Source organism: Lethenteron reissneri, chromosome 67 (assembly GCF_015708825.2).
Source record: "Lethenteron reissneri isolate LAM-NWPU_2019-01 chromosome 67, ASM1570882v1, whole genome shotgun sequence".
NCBI classification, from domain to species: Eukaryota; Metazoa; Chordata; class Hyperoartia; order Petromyzontiformes; family Petromyzontidae; genus Lethenteron; species Lethenteron reissneri.
This window is the reverse complement of record NC_083845.1, coordinates 1,431,313-1,442,050: the sequence shown is the minus strand read 5'-3', so window position 1 is coordinate 1,442,050 and position 10,738 is coordinate 1,431,313. Positions and strand designations below refer to the sequence as shown.

Sequence of the window (10,738 nt, the reverse complement as noted above, 5' to 3'; positions counted from 1 at the left end):
CCTCTCGCAATCGGTTACCGGTTCCGAGAGTCGGGAGAGTCTGGGAGCCGGTAACCGATTGCGGCAGAACGTTGGCAGGGAGACGGAGGGGGAGAGAGGAGGGCGGTGGATGGCGCAGAGGGCGCAATGGGAGCGGGGAGGAGAGAGGGTGGGGGGGGGTGAGATGGTGAGGGAGGTTGATGGGGGGGAGGGGAGATGGGGAGGGGTGAGATGGTGAGGGAGGTTGATGGGGGGGAGGGGAGATGGGGAGGGGTGAGATGGTGAGGGAGGTTGATGGGGGGGAGGGGAGATGGGGGGGGTGAGATGGTGAGGGAGGTTGATGGGGCAGGGAGATGGGGAGGGAAAGGAGATGGGGAGATGGGGGAGGTTGATGGGGGGAGGTTGATGGGGGGAGGGGAGTTGGGGAGGGGGGAGATGGGGGGGGGAAGTTGATGGTGGGGAGAGGTTGATGGGGGGAAGTTGATGGGGGGGGGGGGGGAGTTGGGGGGGGGAGTTGGGGGGGGTGATGGGGAGGAGGCGAGATGGGGAGATGCGGAGGGAGGTTGAGGGGGAGGGAGGGAGTTGGGGGGGGGGGGTGGAGGTTGATGGGCAGGAGGGGGGAGGGAGATAAGGGGGAGATGGGGAGGAGAGGGGATGCGGAAGGAGGTTGATGGGGGGGGTGATGGGGGAGGGGGTGATGGGGGAGGGGGAGATGGGGGAGGGGGAGATGGGGGGGGAGATGGGGGGAGGGAGATGAGGGGGGAAGGGGAGTTGGGGGGGGTTAGGATGTAATGTGAGCGGGGAGAGGGAGGGCGAACGAGGGAGGGAGAGATAGAGGCGGGATGCGAAGAGGGGAGGTGGTGGTGGTGTGGGGCACGGCGGTGCAGCAGTGCAGCAGGGCGCGTGTGCAGGAGGCTGAGCCCATCACCACCGCCACCTCCGCTGCAGCAGTGCGCATTGTCGGCACCATCACCACCATCGTCACCGCCGTCATCGCATCGGCATCATCATCACCACCGTCACCACCATCATCGCCACCGTCGATTCAACAGGAGCATTGCACCACCAGCTTCGTCGCCACCGTCGATTCCACGCCGTCATCGCCTCTTCTAACGTCGCCGTCTCGTCAGTCGGCATCGGCACAGGCATCGGCACAGGCATCGGCACAGGCATCGGCACAGGCATCGGCACAGGCATCGGCACAGGCATCGGCACAGGCGCTGCTGCGTCTCGCCCGTGCAGGTGACGGAGTCGGAGTTGGGCTCACGCAGCGGGCTGCGAGGTGAGCGCTACGCAAAGGCAAAGATCCCCCCCACCCCCGTGTAGCCTTGACAGACTGTTGGGGCAAGTGCTGTTAGCGAGTAGCGCCAATGAAGGCCGGCACTGGTACACGAGGGGGTGGGCGGCCAGCACCACGCCCGGCCGCCTTTGTCTCCCCCCCCCCCCCGCCCAGTGGCGATGTTTTAACGCATCGCATCAGGCGCTCATTCAGGGCCAAGTCGACCTCGGATGATGGAGGCCCCAGGAGCGGTTCCGACGATGATCCTTACTTGGTGACGCTGGTGGTGGCACCGCGAGCAGGAGTCCAACTCGGGCGCGCCGGGTTCGGAGCGCGGCGGCGCAGCGCCAACCGCTGCGCTCACCGCGCACACGGAAACTGTCAGCGAGCAGCGATGAAGGCCAACACCATGCCGAGCCACCTTTGTCTTTCTGATTCCGATCGTAGCAGACTTATTTAAGGCCGAGTAGACCTAGGTGAAGCCCGGGACCGGTTCAGATATTCGCCATCAACGGTCGCTGGGGGAATCCAACTCGGGATCGATGGGTTCGGAGCGCAGCGCTAACCGCAGCGCCACCGCTCCCCACACCCACAACGCCCTGTGTGTGTGTGGGTACACAACGCGCCGTGTGTGTGTGCGTGTGAGTACACAACGCCCCGTGTGTGTGTACACAACGCCCCGTGTGTGTGGGTACACAACGCCCCGTGTGTGTGAGAGACACAACGCCCCGTGTGTGTGTGTACACAACGCGCCGTGTGTTTGTGAGTACACAACGCCCCGTGTGTGTGGGTACACAACGCCCCGTGTGTGTGTGTGAGTACACAACGTCCCGTATGTGTGTGAGACACAACGCCCCGTGTGTGTGTGGGTACACAACGCCCCGTGTGTTTGTGAGTACACAACGCCCCGTGTGTGTGGGTACACAACGCCCCGTGTGTGTGTGTGAGTACACAACGTCCCGTGTGTGTGTGAGACACAACGCCCCGTGAGTGTGGGTACACAACGCCCCGTGTGTGTGGGTACACAACGCCCCGTGTGTGTGTGGGGGGGTACACAACGCCCCGTGTGTGTGTGTTGGTACACAACGCCCCGTGTGTGTGTGGGTACACAACGCCCCGTGTGTGTGTGAGACACAACGCCCCGTGAGTGTGTGAGACACAACGCCCCGTGTGTGTGTGGGTACACAACGCCCCGTGTGTGTGTGTGAGACACAACGCGCCGTGTGTGTGTGTGAGACACAACGCCCCGTGTGTGTGTGTGAGACACAACGCCCCGTGTGTGTGTGTGAGACACAACGCGCCGTGTGTGTGTGTGAGACACAACGCCCCGTGTGTGTGTGGGTACACAACGCCCCGTGCGTGTGTGAGACACAACGCCCCGTGAGTGTGTGAGACACAACGCCCCGTGAGTGTGTGTGAGACACAACGCGCCGTGTGTGTGTGTGAGACACAACGCCCCGTGTGTGTGTGAGTACACAACGCGCCGTGTGTGTGTGAGACACAACGCCCCGTGTGTGTGTGAGTACACAACGCGCCGTGTGTGTGTGAGACACAACGCCCCGTGTGTGTGTGGGTACACAACGCCCCGTGTGTGTGTGAGACACAACGCCCCGTGTGTGTGTGAGACACAACGCCCCGTGTGTGTGTGAGACACAACGCCCCGTGAGTGTGAGACACAACGCCCCGTGTGTGTGAGTACACAACGCGCCGTGTGTGTGTGAGACACAACGCCCCGTGTGTGTGTGGGTACACAACGCACCCCGTGTGTGAGTGTGTGTGAGTACACAACGCGCCGTGTGTGTGTGAGACACAACGCCCCGTGTGTGTGTGGGTACACAACGCGCCCCGTGTGTGTGGGTACACAACGCGCCCCGTGTGTGAGTGAGTACACAACGCGCCGTGTGTGAGTGGGTACACAACGCGCCCCGTGTGTGAGTGAGTACACAACGCGCCGTGTGTGAGTGCCTGCCGCTATGAATCCTCACGTAATGGCTCCGTTGAGCTGTCACTTGTGGCCAGGTGGCTTCTGAAAGAGAGCTACGTAGCTTATCGGGCCTTACCTGATACAACAACAATAATAATAATTAAACAAAGTATAATGTCTTAGATGTAATTGATCATGACATCTGAGTGGGTGGGTGAGTGGGTGGGTGGGTGAGTGCGTGAGTGGGTGGGTGAGTGGAGTCTGTATGTTCTCCCCCTGTTCTACAGAGTGAGTGTGTGGAGTCTGAATGTTCTCCCCCTGTTCTACAGAGTGTGTGTGTGGAGTTTGAATGTTCTCCCCCTGTTCTACAGAGTGAGTGTGTGGAGTCTGAATGTTCTCCCCCTGTTCTACAGAGTGTGTGTGTGGAGTTTGAATGTTCTCCCCCTGTTCTACAGAGTGAGTGAGTGGAGTCTGAATGTCTCCCCCTGTTCTACAGAGTGAGTGAGTGGAGCCTGAATGTTCTCCCCCTGTTCTACAGAGTGAGTGTGTGGAGCCTGAATGTTCTCCCCCTGTTCTACAGAGTGAGTGTGTGGAGCCTGAATGTTCTCCCCCTGTTCTGCAGAGTGAGTGTGTGGAGCCTGAATGTTCTCCCCCTGTTCTGCAGAGTGAGTGTGTGGAGTTTGAATGTTCTCCCCCTGTTCTACAGAGTGAGTGTGTGGAGTCTGAATGTTCTCCCCTGTTCTGCAGAGTGAGTGTGTGGAGTTTGAATGTTCTCCCCCTGTTCTACAGAGTGAGTGTGTGGAGCCTGAATGTTCTCCCCCTGTTCTGCAGAGTGAGTGAGTGGAGTCTGAATGTTCTCCCCCTGTTCTACAGAGTGAGTGTGTGGAGTGTGTATGTCCTCCCCCTGTTCTACAAAGTGAGTGTGTGGAGTCTGAATGTTCTCCCCCTGTCCTACAGAGTGAGTGTGTGGAGTGTGTATGTCCTCCCCCTGTTCTACAAAGTGAGTGTGTGGAGTCTGAATGTTCTCCCCCTGTCCTACAGAGTGAGTGTGTGGAGTGTGTATGTCCTCCCCCTGTTCTACAGAGTGAGTGTGTGGAGTCTGAATGTTTTCCCCCTGTTCTACAGAGTGAGTGTGTGGAGTCTGTATGTCCCCCCCCCCCTGTTCTACAGAGTGAGTGTGTGGAGTCTGAATGTCCTCCGCCTGTTCTACAGAGTGAGTGTGTGGAGTCTGAATGTCCTCCCCCTGTTCTACAGAGTGAGTGAGTGGAGTCTGAATGTCCTCCCCCTGTCCTACAGAGTGAGTGTGTGGAGTCTGAATGTTCTCCCCCTGTTCTACAGAGTGAGTGAGTGGAGTTTGAATGTCCTCCCCCTGTTCTACAGAGTGAGTGTGTGGAGTCGGAATGTTCTCCCCCTGTTCTACAGAGTGAGTGTGTGGAGTCTGAATGTCCTCCCCCTGTCCTACAGAGTGAGTGTGTGGAGTCTGAATGTCCTCCCCCTGTTCTACAGAGTGAGTGTGTGGAGTCTGAATGTTCTCCCCCTGTTCTACAGAGTGAGTGTGTGGAGTCTGAATGTTCTCCCCCTGTCCTACAGAGTGAGTGTGTGGAGTCTGAATGTCTCCCCCTGTTCTACAGAGTGAGTGTGTGGAGTCTGAATGTTCTCCCCCTGTTCTACAGAGTGAGTGTGTGGAGTATGTATGTCCTCCCCCTGTTCTACAAAGTGAGTGTGTGGAGTCTGAATGTTCTCCCCCTGTTCTACAGAGTGAGTGTGTGGAGTATGTATGTCCTCCCCCTGTTCTACAGAGTGAGTGTGTGGAGTCTGAATGTTATCCCCCTGTTCTACAGAGTGAGTGTGTGGAGTATGAATGTCCTCCCCCTGTTCTACAGAGTGAGTGAGTGGAGTTTGAATGTCCTCCCCCTGTTCTACAGAGTGTGTGAGTGGAGTCTGAATATCCTCCCCCTGTTCTACAGAGTGAGTGTGTGGAGTCTGAATGTCCTCCCCCTGCTCTGCAGAGTGAGTGTGTGGAGTCTGAATGTCCTCCCCCTGTTCTACAGAGTGAGTGTGTGGAGTCTGAATGTTCTCCCCCTGTTCTACAGAGTGAGTGTGTGGAGTCTGAATGTTCTCCCCCTGTTCTACAGAGTGAGTGTGTGGAGTCTGAATGTTCTCCCCCTGTTCTACAGAGTGAGTGTGTGGAGTCTGAATGTTCCCCCCCTGTTCTACAGAGTGAGTGTGTGGAGTTTGAATGTTCTCCCCCTGTTCTACAGAGTGAGTGTGTGGAGTCTGAATGTCCTCCCCCTGTTCTACAGAGTGAGTGTGTGGAGTCTGAATGTTCCCCCCCTGTTCTACAGAGTGAGTGGGTGGAGTCTGAATGTTCTCCCCCTGTTCTACAGAGTGAGTGTGTGGAGTCTGAATGTTCTCCCCCTGTTCTACAGAGTGAGTGTGTGGTGTTTGAATGTTCTCCCCCTGTTCTACAGAGTGTGTGTGTGGTGTTTGAATGTTCTCCCCCTGTTCTGCAGAGTGAGTGTGTGGTGTTTGAATGTCCTCCCCCTGTTCTGCAGAGTGAGTGTGTGGAGTCTGAATGTTCTCCCCCTGTTCTACAGAGTGAGTGTGTGGAGTCTGAATATCCTCCCCCTGTTCTACAGAGTGAGTGTGTGGTGTTTGAATGTCCTCCCCCTGTTCTACAGAGTGAGTGTGTGGAGTCTGAATATCCTCCCCCTGTTCTACAGAGTGAGTGTGTGGTGTTTGAATGTTCTCCCCCTGTTCTGCAGAGTGAGTGAGTGGAGTCTGAATGTCCTCCCCCTGTTCTGCAGAGTGAGTGTGTGGAGTCTGAATGTCCTCCCCCTGTTTTACAGAGTGAGTGTGTGGAGTCTGAATATCCTCCCCCTGTTCTACAGAGTGAGTGAGTGGAGTCTGAATGTTCTCCCCCTGTTCTACAGAGTGAGTGTGTGGAGTCTGAATGTTCTCCCCCTGTTCTACAGAGTGAGTGAGTGGAGTCTGAATATCCTCCCCCTGTTCTACAGAGTGAGTGAGTGGAGTCTGAATGTTCTCCCCCTGTTCTACAGAGTGAGTGTGTGGAGTCTGAATGTTCTCCCCCTGTTCTACAGAGTGAGTGTGTGGAGTCTGTATGTTCTCCCCCTGTTCTACAGAGTGAGTGAGTGGAGTCTGAATATCCTCCCCCTGTTCTACAGAGTGAGTGTGTGGAGTTTGAATGTTCTCCCCCTGTTCTACAGAGTGAGTGTGTGGAGTCTGAATGTTCTCCCCCTGTTCTACAGAGTGAGTGTGTGGAGTGTGTATGTCCTCCCCCTGTTCTACAAAGTGAGTGTGTGGAGTCTGAATGTTCCCCCCCTGTCCTACAGAGTGAGTGTGTGGAGTGTGTATGTCCTCCCCCTGTTCTACAAAGTGAGTGTGTGGAGTCTGTATGTTCCCCCCCTGTTCTACAAAGTGAGTGTGTGGAGTCTGAATGTCCTCCGCCTGTTCTACAGAGTGAGTGTGTGGAGTCTGAATGTCCTCCGCCTGTTCTACAGAGTGAGTGTGTGGAGTCTGAATGTCCTCCCCCTGTTCTACAGAGTGAGTGAGTGAGTGGAGTCTGAATATCCTCCCCCTGTTCTACAGAGTGAGTGAGTGTGTGGAGTCTGAATGTTCTCCCCCTGTTCTGCAGAGTGAGTGTGTGGAGCCTGAATGTTCTCCCCCTGTTCTACAGAGTGAGTGAGTGGAGTCTGAATATCCTCCCCCTGTTCTGCAGAGTGAGTGTGTGGAGTTTGAATGTTCTCCCCCTGTTCTGCAGAGTGAGTGTGTGGAGCCTGAATGTTCTCCCCCTGTTCTACAGAGTGAGTGAGTGGAGTTTGAATGTCCTCCCCCTGTCTTACAGAGTGAGTGTGTGGAGTCTGAATGTTCTCCCCCTGTTCTATAGAGTGAGTGTGTGGAGTCTAAATGTTCTCCCCCTGTTCTACAGAGTGAGTGTGTGGAGTCTGAATGTTCTCCCCCTGTTTTACAGAGTGAGTGTGTGGAGTCTGAATGTTCTCCCCCTGTCCTACAGAGTGAGTGTGTGGAGTGTGTATGTCCTCCCCCTGTTCTACAAAGTGAGTGTGTGGAGTCTGAATGTTTTCCCCCTGTTCTACAGAGTGTGTGGAGTCTGTATGTTCCCCCCCTGTTCTACAAAGTGAGTGTGTGGAGTCTGAATGTCCTCCGCCTGTTCTACAGAGTGAGTGTGTGGAGTCTGAATGTCCTCCGCCTGTTCTACAAAGTGAGTGTGTGGAGCCTGAATGTCCTCCCCCTGTTCTATAGAGTGAGTGTGTGGAGTCTAAATGTTCTCCCCCTGTTCTATAGAGTGAGTGTGTGGAGTCTGAATGTCCTCCGCCTGTTCTACAAAGTGAGTGTGTGGAGTCTGAATGTTCTCCCCCTGTTCTATAGAGTGAGTGTGTGGAGTCTAAATGTTCTCCCCCTGTTCTACAGAGTGAGTGTGTGGAGTCTGAATGTTCTCCCCCTGTTTTACAGAGTGAGTGTGTGGAGTCTGAATGTTCTCCCCCTGTTCTATAGAGTGAGTGTGTGGAGTCTGAATGTTCTCCCCCTGTTCTACAGAGTGAGTGAGTGGAGTCAGAATGTCCTCCCCCTGTTCTGCAGAGTGAGTGTGTGGAGTCTGAATGTTCTCCCCCTGTTCTACAGAGTGAGTGTGTGGCGTCTGAATGTCCTCCCCCTGTCCTACAGAGTGAGTGTGTGGAGTCTGAATGTTCTCCCCCTGTTCTACAGAGTGAGTGTGTGGAATCTGAATGTTCTCCCCCTGTTCTACAGAGTGAGTGTGTGGAGTCTGAATGTCCTCCGCCTATTCTACAGAGTGAGTGAGTGGAGTCTGAATGTCCTCCCCCTGTCCTACAGAGTTAGTGTGTGGAGTCTGAATGTTCTCCCCCTGTTCTACAGAGTGAGTGAGTGAAGTCTGAATGTCCTCCCCTTGTTCTACAGAGTGTGTGAGTGGAGTCTGAATGTCCTCCCCCTGTTCTACAGAGTGAGTGAGTGGAGTCTGAATGTTCTCCCCCTGTTTTACAGAGTGAGTGAGTGGAGTCTGAATGTTCTCCCCCTGTTCTACAGAGTGAGTGAGTGGAGTCTGAATGTTCTCCCCCTGTTTTACAGAGTGAGTGTGTGGAGTCTGAATGTTCTCCCCCTGTCCTACAGAGTGAGTGTGTGGAGTCTGAATGTTCTCCCCCTGTTCTACAGAGTGAGTGTGTGGAGTCTGAATGTTCTCCCCCTGTCCTACAGAGTGAGTGTGTGGAGTCTGAATGTTCTCCCCCTGTTCTACAGAGTGAGTGAGTGGAGTCTGAATGTCCTCCCCCTGTTCTACAAAGTGAGTTTGTGGAGTCTGAATGTTCTCCCCCTGTTCTACAGAGTGAGTGTGTGAAGTCTGAATGTCCTCCGCCTGTTCTACAGAGTGAGTGTGTGGAGTCTGAATGTTCTCCCCCTGTTCTGCAGAGTGAGTGTGTGGAGCCTGAATGTCCTCCCCCTGTTCTGCAGAGTGAGTGTGTGGAGTCTGAATGTTCTCCCCCTGTTTTACAGAGTGAGTGTGTGGAGTCTGAATGTTCTCCCCCTGTCCTACAGAGTGAGTGTGTGGAGTGTGTATGTCCTCCCCCTGTTCTACAAAGTGAGTTTGTGGAGTCTGAATGTTCTCCCCCTGTTCTACAGAGTGAGTGTGTGGAGTCTGAATGTTCTCCCCCTGTCCTACAGAGTGAGTGTGTGGAGTCTGAATGTCTCCCCCTGTTCTACAGAGTGAGTGTGTGGAGTCTGAATGTTCTCCCCCTGTTCTACAGAGTGAGTGTGTGGAGTATGTATGTCCTCCCCCTGTTCTACAAAGTGAGTGTGTGGAGTCTTAATGTTCTCCCCTGTTCTACAGAGTGAGTGTGTGGATTATGTATGTCTCCCCTGTTCTACAGAGTGAGTGTTGGAGTCTGAATGTTATCCCCCTGTTCTACAGAGTGAGTGTGTGGAGTATGAATGTCCTCCCCCTGTTCTACAGAGTGAAGTGAGTGGAGTTTGAAGTCCTACCCCTGTTCTACAGAGTGTGTGCGTGGAGTCTGAAATCTCCCCTGTTCTACAGAGTGAGTGTGTGGAGTCTGAATGTCCCTCCCCCTGCTCTGCAGAGTGAGTGTGTGGAGTCTGAATGTCCTCCCCCTGTCTACAGAGTGAAGTGGTGTGTGGAGTCTGAAATGTTCTCCCCCTGTTCTACAGATGTGAGTGTGTGGAGTCTGAATGTTCTCCCCCTGTTTACAGAGTGAGTGGTGGAGTCTGAATGTTCCTCCCTGTTCTACAGAGTGAGTGTGTGGAGTCTGAATGTTCCCCCCCTGTTCTACAGAGTGAGTGTGTGGAGTTTGAATGTTCTCCCCCTGTTCTACAGAGTGAGTGTGTGGAGTCTGAATGTCCTCCCCCTGTTCTACAGAGTGAGTGTGTGGAGTCTGAATGTTCCCCCCCTGTTCTACAGAGTGAGTGTGTGGAGTCTGAATGTTCTCCCCCTGTTCTACAGAGTGAGTGTGTGGAGTCTGAATGTTCTCCCCCTGTTCTACAGAGTGAGTGTGTGGAGTTTGAATGTTCTCCCCTGTTCTACAGAGTGAGTGTGTGGTGTTTGAATGTTCTCCCCCTGTTCTGCAGAGTGAGTGTGTGGTGTTTGAATGTCCTCCCCCTGTTCTGCAGAGTGAGTGTGTGGAGTCTGAATGTTCTCCCCCTGTTCTACAGAGTGAGTGTGTGGAGTCTGAATATCCTCCCCCTGTTCTACAGAGTGAGTGTGTGGTGTTTGAATGTCCTCCCCCTGTTCTACAGAGTGAGTGTGTGGAGTCTGAATATCCTCCCCCTGTTCTACAGAGTGAGTGTGTGGTGTTTGAATGTTCTCCCCCTGTTCTGCAGAGTGAGTGAGTGGAGTCTGAATGTCCTCCCCCTGTTCTGCAGAGTGAGTGTGTGGAGTCTGAATGTCCTCCCCCTGTTTTACAGAGTGAGTGTGTGGAGTCTGAATATCCTCCCCCTGTTCTACAGAGTGAGTGAGTGGAGTCTGAATGTTCTCCCCCTGTTCTACAGAGTGAGTGTGTGGAGTCTGAATGTTCTCCCCCTGTTCTACAGAGTGAGTGAGTGGAGTCTGAATATCCTCCCCCTGTTCTACAGAGTGAGTGAGTGGAGTCTGAATGTTCTCCCCCTGTTCTACAGAGTGAGTGTGTGGAGTCTGAATGTTCTCCCCCTGTTCTACAGAGTGAGTGTGTGGAGTCTGTATGTTCTCCCCCTGTTCTACAGAGTGAGTGAGTGGAGTCTGAATATCCTCCCCCTGTTCTACAGAGTGAGTGTGTGGAGTTTGAATGTTCTCCCCCTGTTCTACAGAGTGAGTGTATGGAGTCTGAATGTTCTCCCCTGTCCTACAGAGTGAGTGTGTGGAGTGTGTATGTCCTCCCCCTGTTCTACAAAGTGAGTGTGTGGAGTCTGTATGTTCCCCCCCTGTTCTACAGAGTGAGTGTGTGGAGTCTGAATGTCCTCCTGTTCTACAGAGTGAGTGTGTGGAGTCTGAATGTCCTCGTTCTACAGAGTGAGTGTGTGGA

The 10,738-nt window shown here is 54.3% G+C and overlaps 1 protein-coding gene across 1 annotated transcript in view; it reads left to right on the top strand.

Moving 5' to 3' along the window:
• The first annotated feature begins 831 nt into the window (after positions 1-831).
• The window catches only part of AJM1 (apical junction component 1 homolog), a 24,977-nt gene continuing 15,070 nt past the window's right edge, over positions 832-10,738 (top strand). Inside the window, exon 1 of the mRNA XM_061578586.1 lies at positions 832-1,261. The gene's annotated coding sequence lies outside the window, so the exon portion shown is untranslated. The remainder of the gene's footprint in view (positions 1,262-10,738) is intronic.